Source organism: Sus scrofa, chromosome 6, assembly GCF_000003025.6.
Source record: "Sus scrofa isolate TJ Tabasco breed Duroc chromosome 6, Sscrofa11.1, whole genome shotgun sequence".
NCBI lineage: Eukaryota > Metazoa > Chordata > Mammalia > Artiodactyla > Suidae > Sus > Sus scrofa.
The window spans coordinates 124,525,358-124,538,274 of NC_010448.4; positions in this window are offsets into that span (position 1 = coordinate 124,525,358).

Below are 12,917 nucleotides of genomic sequence, written 5' to 3' on the forward strand. Positions count from 1 at the left end.
GAGAGGAGAAGGGACTCCGAGGAGAAGGGACTCCAAGTCAAAGGGTAGCCAAAGTTTAACTTTGAATCCACGAACTTTGAACCTAGAAGGCACTCTCAATGTATTCCTATCTAATTAGCATTATTGCTAAGATGAGGAAACTGAAATTTAAGGAAGTAAATGTAACCCAATTTATCTTTGGCCCTGTGTCCTTCCAAGGTGACTTTTCTTAGAAAACTTACGCTAAACTTTCATGTCAAAAAATGACTAAATCTCAAATATAAAATTGTTCAAAACTGATTTACATACTGAGGTCTTTCATTATTATGTATTGTTCATATTTTCTTGCTATTCTTTTCAGGGACTTTATTAAGGTCACAAGACAGCATTATTTTATATGTATTTTAGGTAATGAATATGCAAAGAGTTTCTAGCTTTGTTAACACATATTGTTTTTTAAAGTATCTTTTATTAACCCAAGAGGGTATTGCCCATAACAAGTGTTTGAATTGTGGTTCTTAACAACCATTGTCTATTAGAATCATCTGAGGAGCTTTTAAATTTGTGGCATTTATCTCACACCTCAGACCAATTAAACCTAGGATGTGTGGTAGAACTCAGGCATCAGAACTTTATATAGCTCCCCAGATGAAAGCAAAGTGCAAACAAGACTGAGGGTCACTGCACAGGAGCTCAAACTATTAGGAAGAATTCTTCCACCTTTTGAGTAACAGCACAGAGTTTCCTTCTACCATGTATCCTACCTACACTGACAAATCTTCACCCATGAAACAATTTAAGCTAATGGAATAGAGAACAGGCTGAACATTCTTCTTCCTATAGAATGCCTAAATATTTTATTGGAAGTTATTTTCAAACTGACCAAACAGTTTTTACCTGAGTTATTTTGACGCAGGTCTTGGACAATAATTCTGATCAGATGTGAGGAATTTGATTTCACTGAATAAAAAAGCTCCTGAGACTCCCCCCCATCATACACTTTCATGCTAATCTACTTCCTATCAGTATAACTTTGGGCCATTTTGACTCCCAAGGACACCTCTCAGAATTTTAATTGGTCCATTTGTTACCTGAGTATCATATGGGAGCATAGTTTGCTCTTGTTGATCAATCCACCCAAGCCAAATGGTACATTTTTGTTTGAATTTAGTTCAAACCTGCTGCTTCAGCATATGTTTCATAATCAAATGTTGCCCCACACAGTCTCATAGGTAAATAGAAATCCTTGGATGTTACCTAAACTTGAAACCATTCACTTTAAGGTATTTATTTCCTGATTTATCAATCCAAAACAATGAACAGGTTTGAGTTTATCAACAGGCAGCCTTGCCAAAGGGTCTGTAAGAATAACCAAATGGAAACCAGTGAACGATTTAGGAACACCTGCTTGATGCTTCTGTTGCTGGTTGCTTGCCCAAGTCAACCATTTCGAAAGAGGGAGTGTGAGCTGCAATTAGATCTCAAGATTTGACATGGTTGTTGAATTGTAATGGAAAGCCATATGCCTACTCAATTTGAGGAGAAAAATCATGTTGTGCTGAATCATACAGCACTAGTTTTGCTCTGATTTCCACAGAAGTAGTAAACCACATTTACTTAAACATGTCCAATAATTTCTTTGAGGAAAATTGAATGGCTTTTATGATCTACACCTTCAGTGTGACACCAGCTCTGTGAAAGCAAAAATCTAACATATATTCTTGAAATAAGCTATTTAAACTAAATTATTCTTAGACTCTTGTAGCTAAAGAATGATTATTGGGGAAATTGGGCTAGACTTGTACCAGAAATCAGAAATTCCAAACAGGCACTATGCCAGAGTGTTATAGAAATATTTTCTTTTGCACCTATGTTTTTTTGCTCCACTCTTATCCTTGAATCAAATGAAAGGATTGCCTCAGTGAAATAATTAAAATCTAAGTTATAACTGCTTTATGGGGAGTTCCCTGGTGGCTCCGTGAGTTAAGGATCCAGCATTGTCACTGCTGTGGCTCTGGTCACTGCTGTGGAGCAGGTTTGACCCCTGGCCCAGGAACTTCCACATGTTGTGGGTGTGGCCTAAATAGTAAAAAAATAAAAAGTATTACTCCTTTCTTGTTCCTGAAAATATAAATTTCATAGCATACCTTCATCTACTACCCTCCCATACAAACTTCGTTGTGAAAGCATCCCTAGCAATCTCTCTTTGGACGACATAGTACTTCAGACATTATATTTGCTTCCTTGTATTTCCAAAGCTCTTTTACTTTAGGTAGAGGCCATGTGACTACTTTTGGCAAATGAAGTGAGAAAAACTGATGTGTGTCATTTCTGACTAAGACAGTTAAGAAGTCTTTGACATTCATCTCTCATTTCTCCTGCCACAGTAAACTAGGAGGACACATACTCTGGATGGCAGAGATATAGGATGGTGTAGAACCACTCTACCTACATAAAAGTGTGACCTGGGGAAAAAGTAAACCTGGTGTTATTGAAATTCTAGGTTTTGTGTATTATGGAAAATAACATTTGTTATTAGGATTAGGTACAGCTTTCATATTTCAAGAAGTAATATCAACTATATAGTTTATTGTTTTTAAATTTTTACTGGCATTTTAAATCCTCTATCCATTGAAAGTGTAGCCTCATTACAAGGCTCACTTTTTCATTCTGTTTCAGTATATAAATCAGGGAACAGATTCAATATTTGTGAACGGTACAACTGAAATCCTAAGAATATCGCCGCATTCTTTGAACTCCAAAGACAGTATCAGACACAAGGTAGATGAGCAATAAATGTCTGAAGGAAAGATAGATGGATAGGTATAGACAGCATCTCAATAGAAAATTTTAGTGAAACCAGAACAGTAATTTATTTTTATAGGAATAAAAACAACTAAACACTGAGTACTGAATGGGCTCTCCTTTGAAATACAAATTTGTTAATTTTAAAATAAATTCCAGTAGGCAGGATTAACTCTTACAGCAATTTTAGGTACAAGGGAATCTTGAAGCATTTAAAATCCAATGAAATTCACTCAGAATTCCTCTAGAATCCTACCATAAAGTTTCAGATTAAATATAAAAATACAGAACAATTTTTAAAGAACAGCATTCAATGTACAGGGACGGAAGGTGAAGAAAGAGTAAAGTGGAATCAGAGAATCTGGGGTTCAATCCTGGTGCTTAAGATACCTCTATAAATTGAACAAATTAAATTCTTTGTATTCTGGATTTCTCTTTTGTAAAGAGTAATAGCAAAAATTTATTTGCAAGTTTGTGCTGAAGTTAGGTAATAAGAATAAGATCCCTAGTCAGTACGAAAGTTATATAGTAAAAATTACTATTTCCATTTCATGTTAGTGATAATGTGTAGTAGAAGCTTAAGTCTGATTATATTCAGTTTTGTTGTTACTTTTCCCATGCTATTGCTCAGAACTACTTTTGTATTATTTTCCCCAAAACTGCCTACCTAATACATTAAGAGAATATTCATATTCTCTGCCAATTCCACCTCCAAGTTGTGATAAAGAGTAATTGTCCCTGCTAACCCTATTCTGGAGATGTCATAATATTAAGGAAATTCGGTCTTGTTAAGGATTATGTATTGAAATGTGACCCTTCATCATATTTAGATTGCAGTCTATCTACCGCTAAACAACTATAACTCAGTATCTCCTAAACTAGACCATCTATGACTTCTTATTGAGGTTATATTAACAATTATGCCCCAATTTAAATGAAGATGAATACTCTCCTTGCCACAGTAGCAATTTATAACAAGGGCCTTCACAAAGGGTTTGACTTGTGCTCAATGGTCAATTTATCAGAAGCAACTTCCACAGTATTTCCCAGATGTCAATGTCTAATGTCTCCCAATCCCTTGGAAAGAGCTTTTATGATGACAATACTGATAATGATTGCTAAGAAAACATACATTTCTAAGCAAAATTTTGGTCTCTTGGTGTTTCCAAAACCATATGTCTTCAGGGTGCCAGAATGCTTCATTTCACAAAAGGATGAAGAGAAGTAAGAATCTCATGCCCAACCCTATAGCAAAATTTTCTCTCTGTTCTAGGACACTGTTATCTGTAGCAGAGTCTCAGAGAATATCATTATCATAATTAACAATTTTTAAAATTCTTCTAACTGTAAGGGATCTAGGTGGTTAGAAAGAGAATATACATGATGACATACTCTCAATACAAGATATGGAAATCTAAATCCCTGCTCAAACAGCTCAAATTTCCTGTTGGATTTCTCAACTCAAATTATACATTGATTCTTATACAGAGAGTAAAGGGAAGCTGACAAAATCACATGCCTGGAAAAGGTTGGAAAAAAATGTCACTCTTCTCATATATCATGAGAGGCTTGGTTTTTTCATATATTTTCCCAACAAGTCTCCCATTTGTGGTCAGGAGGAACAAAGCCCAAAATAGAAAAGACCTGTGCTGACAGTACAAGATGGTCTATCTACTCTGCCCTAGTGGGAGTGAAGAAGGAATGAATATATGAGTAATTTCAGTTTCTAAATGAGAATACAAGATATAACTGGGGGCAACAAAAGTCTCAAAGTAGAGAATGGCAGATGATAAATTGTTTTAGATAGGCAAATAGAGATCCAATTGTCTCAAGGCCAGATCTGATGCATGCTGATACATAGTTGTGAATAAACAGCTTTACTATGCTAAATACTTTCCGTTTGCCTGTCCAGATATTTCTTCTATCTGCTCAACCATATTTTTTGCCTCTAGAATCTGACCCTTTGGACTGTATCAACCAAACTCCTTTGCCATTGGCTTTTGTTTGTGTTTCATGAATGGAGGAAGGCAGAAGATAGACTGGAGAGCGGAGAAAAAAGTCCGAGTAATCATTTACTTATTCCATTCCTGCAAGGCATGAATTGTCGGGGGCTATGTTCTACAAAGTCGTAACTCCTTAGGGTTGTGCTTACCTTATGGATCAGATAGAACTACAGTGGCAGCTATTTTTACAACTCTCTCTGGGTTCTGATCCTTTGAGCTTAGTTTATAGCGCTTTGTCATCTCCTAGAAATTTTCCTTAGCCTTGACCATTCCTTTGTGAGTTATTAATTAATTTGTCCTCAGTTACTCAATTCCTGCCATGACTGATAAATTTACCATGTTCCTTCTTTGGAGTTTACTGTGCCACTCTGGATCCCATACTTGGTCTTGCAATCAATCATGTTTTGCACAAGGGTGCTCAGCTAAGGAACACATAGGAGTTGAAATCCAGTCCCTGGCTTCTTAACCAGTGGTGGATCTGTGAGCACAGTTCCTCCGTATGCAGGGGTGAAATTCAGTCACTTGCAAAAACCTCTAAGCAGGCTAGCAATGTCACAGGTAATCTTGCTAAGCAAATAGAAATATTCTGTTTTAGGTTTCATCAGGCCTGGTAATGTTGACTGGATAATTTTCCTGAAAGAAAAGAAGGAAGTAGCAATGTATATGAACCATGATTGAGCTAGCATTTTTTTTTTTTTTTTTTTGCCTTTTTGCCTTTTTTTTTTTTTTTTTTTTTTTTTTTTAATTTTATTTTCCCACTGTACAGCAAGGGGGTCAGGTTATCCTTAGATGTATACATTGCAGTTACAGTTTTTTTTTGCCTTTCTAAGGCTGCTCCTGAGGCATATGGAGGTTCCCAGGCTAGGGGTCTAATTGGAGCTGTAGCTACCCGCCTTTCCTTTGCCAGAGCCACAGCAACGCGGGATCCAAGCCACGTCTGCAACCTACACCACAGCTTACAGCAATGCAGGCTCCTTAACCCACTGAGCAAGGCCAGGGAGCATATGCACAACCTCATGGTTCCTAGTCAGATTCGCTAACCACTGCGCCACTACGGGGAACTCCTAGCATTTTCAATAAATAGTGAAAGGAGCCCAGATTCTGCGGGAAACAGAGAGAGAGAGACTGTTAAGAGCTGTGGTTTTAAAGGACAAGGCATTCTCTTCTACATACTTTGTTCTCTTGAAATCAAACGATATATGTTCTAATTGTAAGCAATTACCAAATCTTGTAGCAAATTGTCTACTAGGTTTTCAAATCTTTTCCTCAAAAAAGTTAATAGTGATATCTCCTACTTCTAGGTACTTTTCAAAGCTTGTACCAAAGAAAAAAATGTTGGCTAAATCCTCCAGGCTTTTCCTATTATAATTCATTTTTATGCCTTTTTTTTTCCTTTCCCCAGAAATATATTCCACATAGCCAACTGCTTTATCTCATATTGGGAACATTTCTAGATATTATCTAAATAGGAAAATATAGATTTTCTGCATTTTTTCTTCCTTAAAAGTTAAATAGACATCATCTCATGTGATTTTAGAGAAAATTTCTTGTTACTCCTGGGATTATGAATATTTATTTCTAGGTACTCTTGCTACCAGTTTGATAGGTTAAAGCCAAAAATATGAAGCCTTTCATCTTTTCCTGATCTTTTCCTTATCTATCTTTATTTTTATTTTAAAAATAATACATATTTTTCTTGCTTTTCTATTTGCCAAAGTGGACCATTTACTTTTTTACCCCAATTTTTAGACATTTTCTTTCTTTAAAAAAATTGCTTCAGTTTTCATAATTTTGAAATATAGTTTTGAGCATTTTGATCTGAGCACCTGTTATTTCTTAATCCCCAAATGCAATCTTGCTTTGTATGAAAATTTACAAAAGCTGTGATTCTCTAAGACAGAGCATGTTTTCTTCCCAATGTTTGTCAGGGATCTAATAGTCCCTAAAGATTAAAAAACAATGTTTTTACAAACTGAATCAGAAGAACTGAAAGCAAAATCTAAAATATCTTCCATCTTTATAGTTTAATGAACAAATTGTTTTCATTTTCTTTTCTGCATTTTAGTGAAAAAAGTTTTATATTTTAAAGAAATGGAAAGAAATCTAAGAGTTATTTCAGATTCATTCTCCTTTGTACACATATTTGCGTACAATTTTCTACAAAATATAGCATAAAGCACATCACAGCGAAAACAGTTCATATGCAAATCTTTTTCCCACTAAATCACTATTACCTCCCCTACTGTTCTTCTCTTTCTTCCATTTCTTAGAATATAGTGTTTAATTAATAATCTCTTATTTGGGTCTTATGTTATATTTAGACTCATTTCCTCTCTTTCCTGCTTTTCTGATCACCTATTTGTCTAGGTATAACACCTGAAGTACACTCCTAAACATCAAACTTAGTAATACTTGGTTTAACTGTGCAGCATGACCTCCTCAGAACCTTGAGAGTGAAGGAGGAGAGTAGAAAGTAATGTTTTTTGGAAGAAGAGAATCTAGTACTAGACACATTTCAAAATAAAGAATATCCTAAGGATATTTTCAGATTCAATTTACAGTTGCAACATATTCAGACAAGTTAGAGGTTATTCTAACATGTGGATACTTCACTGAACTGAACCTCAAAAACTTGAGAACTCTGCCCATTAATAACATAGCTTCCCTGGGAAATTTTATTTTTGACTATTATCTCTTTGAAGCCACATACTTGAGTTCTCTCGAGTTGTAGAAACATCATAAAATTGAGATGTTCATGATGTGTTTCCCCAGTGAAAAGTCAATTACTGATGTTATAGCTCTTGAAGAATGTTTTTGATGTTTAAAAAACATTCAAGGAAAAGAGAAAACCGACAAACAAATTTAAAGTCTCTAGTCACACTGAGACAGTTAGTCTTATAATTAAAAAAAAAAAATCTAAGTTTCTTTCCTAATGTTTAAATTAAATACATGTAATTAATTTTTAGTGAAAGTATTCAAGTACATATACTATCGGAGATGCCTCTACTAATAGACACCTGGCAGTTTTGTATATATAGTATCTATGAGTCTTTAGTTACATATCCATTACTTTATAATCTAATGGAAGACTATATCAAATTCCCATGTTTCCATGAAAAAGAGGACCAGTAAGTTGACATATATGGTTATAATCATCATCATAAGCAAAATTGGGGTCGATACAGAAGTGGAATTTTCATAAGTTTTCAAAACATCTCAAGACTGTCTTTCTATTCAAACCCTCAAACTCAGAAACAGCAGGAGCCAAAACCAAACAATGACAAAACAATAGCATCAAAGTTTCTGATGTGACATTACACCAGGTTCTCAGCATATTAAAAAATCCAGGATATCTACTTAAGGGATCCCTTGCTCTGAATTAGATAGTGCTACATCTAGGAAGGCCCAGGGTACTGAGGCTTCATTTGCCTCTAGCAAAATTAGCATCAGTCTCAAATAGCATCAAGTTAGATTCTAACCAGAAAAACAGAGATCTCTTAGTCTTTCCAAAAGAGAAATTTTAATTCAGAGAATTTATTACAAAAGTAATAGTAAATCCGAGAAGCCAAGTGGAAATGGTAAAGCAACAAAGAAATTAGTTACATCAGAAGAAAGCCATTGCCCATAGGCTGGACAAAGAAAGAGAGAAAGTGGCATTGCTGAAACATAAAGGCCCACCCAGTAGGAGAGGGATCCAAGTGGAGATGTGGCCAATTCCACAAGTGTTATTTAACACAAAGAAACTGGAAAGAACTCAGACTGTACTCTTTCTCCTGCCCTCCAAATGTTCACATTTACTATTAGCCAAACTCAGCTGGGATGCAGTTGTTATGAGAATCTGAGGAGTCAAGTCAGCTGGAGTCACCCTTCCTGATAACAGGATATATACGATGCAGAGAGGCACACCTGAGAATTAGCAGGCCCAGGATTTGTACAGGTGTGTGACTTAGTGGAATGCTACACCTCTGATAATAGTGTGTGTTTTAGACCGGCTCAGTTCCATCCTAAGACTGCATTATTCTTTTTCTGGTGATTCGAAAGCCAGGATTAAGAAGAGAGGGGAGGAGTTCCCGTTGTGGCTCAGCAGGTTAAGAAATCAACATAGTGTCCCTAAGGACACGGGTTCAAATCCTGGCCTCTCTGTGTGGCTTAAGGATCCTGCATTAATACAAGCTGCTGTGTAGATAGCAGATGAGGTTCAGATCTGGCATTACTGTGGCTGTGGTGTAGGCCAGAAGCTGGAAGTTGCAGCTCTGATTCTACCTCTAGCCTGGGAAATTCCATATGCTTCAAATACAGCCATAAAAAGAAAAAAAAGAAAAAGAAACAAGAAGAGTATGAGTTTATCCTAGCCATAATCTCAATCTCTGTCCTGCCAAAGAACACATGATAAACATTTATTCCGAGTAAAAGCATCACCCTTGAGAGGTAATTCAGTTGCTCAGAAGTGACAGATTTTCCTCTCCTTCCAACAAGATCCTCACCTGTCCCTGCCTCCTGTAAGGATTTCTAGGACTGTCTCTCCACTGCTCCCTGGGAAAGAGCTGCCACTAATTCTCAGCCAGTTTCTACCTCACTCACTCTTTGACATAGAATCTGCATTATCTTTTACTCCAATCCAGTTTCATTGAGTATTCTCCAAAACATCAGACAAGTCCAGGTATAGCCAAACTCCAATTATGGTTAGAGGTCAAATCCTTCCCCACCAAAAAGCTATGCCACTTACAGCTCAAGAATTTCAGAACATTTCTACAATTAGAAAGTTCTTGGAAAATTATAGGTCCTTTAGGAAACTGTTTTTTTTTTATATATATATAACATAGAAAGAAGTGGTGTTACTTCCTTCATGCTCCAGTCAGATACTCAGAAGTAGCACTTCAAAATAACTTAGTTCACAAAACATCACAGACTGAGTGTCTTACAAACAACAGAAATTTATTTCTCATAGTTCTGGAAGCTGTGAGGTCCAAGAGTGATATGGTGGCACATTCGGTGAAGGTGAAAGTCACTTCCTGGCCATCTTTTCACTATATCCTCACCTGGTGGGAGGAGTAAGAAACTGTTTTAGGTGTCTTTAATAAGGGTTTTAATGAAATTTAATGAATGTTCTACTACCATGACCCAATTACCTCCCAAATATCCCATTTTCTAAGATTACTATATTGGGAATTAAGATTTCAACATATGCTCTTTGGGAGGACAAACATTCAGTACCTTAAAATAACCTATCATGGAGGGATTTTTAAATTTTTATTGAAATAAAGCTAATTTATAAGGATGTGTTAGTTTCAGGTACACAACCAAGTGATTCAGGTATCTGTATCTATATCTATATAGATATAGATGTATATTCTTTTTATATATTCATATATATTCTTTTTCAGATTATTTTCTATTATAGGCTGTTATAAGAGCCTATATTGAGCACAGTTCCCTCTGCTATATAGTAGATCCTTTGTGGCTATATATTTTATGTATAGTAGGCATCATGGAAGTGTGAGAACCAAAATCTCTTGGGCAGGCATCAGGCATCAGGCATCCAGATCACTGTCTGCCCAGTGATTTCAGCAGAGCCTACATATAGGCTGCCACATAGGACCATGAAGCTTTCACACTGTACAATTCTAAAGTGTTATTCTGAGGCACTGAGGGTGCTCTAGGAATTATAAATCAGGGTGACCCTGCCTATGCACATCACAGGTGCTAAATAAATACTTGTTAAGTCATAACATTTGAGGTTAGTAAAGTTTTATAACAGAGCACTGCAAATATCATTACATGGAAATAGGTCTTATAGAGAAATGGATATTGGTAAATTATCCAAGAATTTTGCTGGTTAAAAAATTGCATTTTGCTTGAATAATAATAGGATATGAAATTGCCAGAGGAATGCTATTAATGAATTAGGATCCACATATTCTGCTCAATTAAATTATAGAAAAAGGCATGTTGAACATAATGAAGCATCATCTAATTAGAAGATTCAAAAAGGTCTTTGAAAATCAGGGCTATCATGGAACCTTTTGCCTTAGGACACTGTCATCGCAACTGTCATCACAACTGCCCAAAATGATCGTTAGTTTTTGCCCTAAATTGCAGAGATGTGGATATGATAGACTTTTCCTTCCATCCCTCTCAAACAGAAACAGAATTTCTTTCCATTTTCTTTATTCTCTGCCAGTGAAATATGAATGATTATTAATTCTCTATGTCCTTGCTGCATGTATGTAATCTTTTATTGTTTATCTTCCTAGGCTTTGGTTCATTTCTGACACATGACTCCTATTCTTTGAGATTCCAGTCTCAGCTAAACCCACTTTTATCATCCCTTCTTATTCTTTTATCTCCCCAATCACTGAACCCAGGCTGAGCACAGTAGCTTTGAAATCTATCTGTGTGTATCTACAGATGGAGGGGTGCCGGAAGGTTGTGGTGCTGCCACAGAGATGTCAATTCCTGAGTGGCCAAGGGAAATCGTGAAATCACACAGCACGTACTTTTAGACAAGACACATATTACTAATCAAATCAGCATTGTGTAAGATACGGCCCTTAACCTTGAATGGAAAGTAGCTTTATCTGCACAGCATCCCAGAGCTGAACATCTGAATACAAGAGTGCACATTCACACTCCCTAATATGTCAATATAATAATTGACAGTAAAATAATTACCAAACAGTCTGGATGAATATGGGCGCTGAGCACCTCAGTCACTGATTATAGCAGTACTGCTTGGGAAGTCAAATTATAATCAGAAATTTAATTAGTGAACAGGGGAACAGAAAATGTCAATATGCCTGAGATGAAAAAGAGTAGGTCACAGCACTGAACCAGGGTATCCTCCACCCCAGGGGTGAATTTAGATGAACATTTCTAGTTTACCCCTTCTTTACCTAAGGTTCTCTTGCCAATTATTTCTTACTCTCCTTTTTTTCTGGATAAGTTAACCTTCAATCAGTCTGTGATTCTGGTATACTATCTCTGGACTCATTCTAATTCTTTAATATATTTGTGCATATTTTTGATTGTGAACTATGAATTTATTTCATAGTTTAGGACCTGAAGGCCAATTTTACTTTTCTTATTTTGAAATTCTTGAGGGAAGCAACTATTGCCACAAGTAACATAATAATTTGGGGGTGGAACTAAAAGGAGCATAAACATATGTATTAATAATTCAAAATTTTCTTAGAAATGGAAAATATTACATTTGACTTGGCATAGCTAACTTATCAAGGAGATATGGATTTATGTATATAAATCTAATCACACAATAAAAGAAACTCCTAGATAAATTTTAACAAATTTAAATATCATTTTTATGATAACTCTATTGCTATCCAAATATATACAGTTGGGTTGTTTGTTTTTTATTTCCTAGCCTGTTTCTTCTTCTGATAGTTTGAGTAATCTTTGATTTCAGCTCCTTGCTAAATAGAAAAGTTTTGTTTCTTTTAGCAAATGATCTCTTGGCTGGCCAGGCTCAGAGTTCCTAACTCCCCTTCTTAACTCTTCTGTCTTTGACAGGATCTCTTCCGTGAAACATTGAAATATTCTACTGCTCTTTCTTCTATCCATGATTAACTCTTTGAATGGAAACAATCACATGTCTTCTAAAATAAATAAATACCTTCATTCTATCTTAGGCATTTAAAATTCTATTAGGAGTGCCTGTTATGGATTGGCAGGTTGAGGACCTCACACTGTCTCTGTGAGGATGCTGGTTTGATTCCTGGACTTGTTCGGTGTGTTGTGGATCTGGCATTGCCACGAGCTATGGTTAGGCTGAAGATGCATCTCAGATCCACTGTTGCTGTTGCTGTAGCTATTTTATAGGGCTGCAGCTGAAGCTTTGAATCAACCCCTGGCCCAGGGATGTTCACATGCCACAGGTGTGGCTGTAAAAGGAAACAAAACAATAAAACAAAATTCTATGAAACATATGGGAAAAGGTGAAAAATATTAGTATGTCTATTCAAATACATACAGCAATGAAGAGCAAAGATTGACCAATGAATTTCTTTGGGTTTGGGGTTATGGATTATGTTTGAGGGCTTCTTTCATTTTCAGATTGTTTACTGTGAACATATACTGGTTTTGTGTCAGAACAAAGAGGTGTTTGTGTTTTAT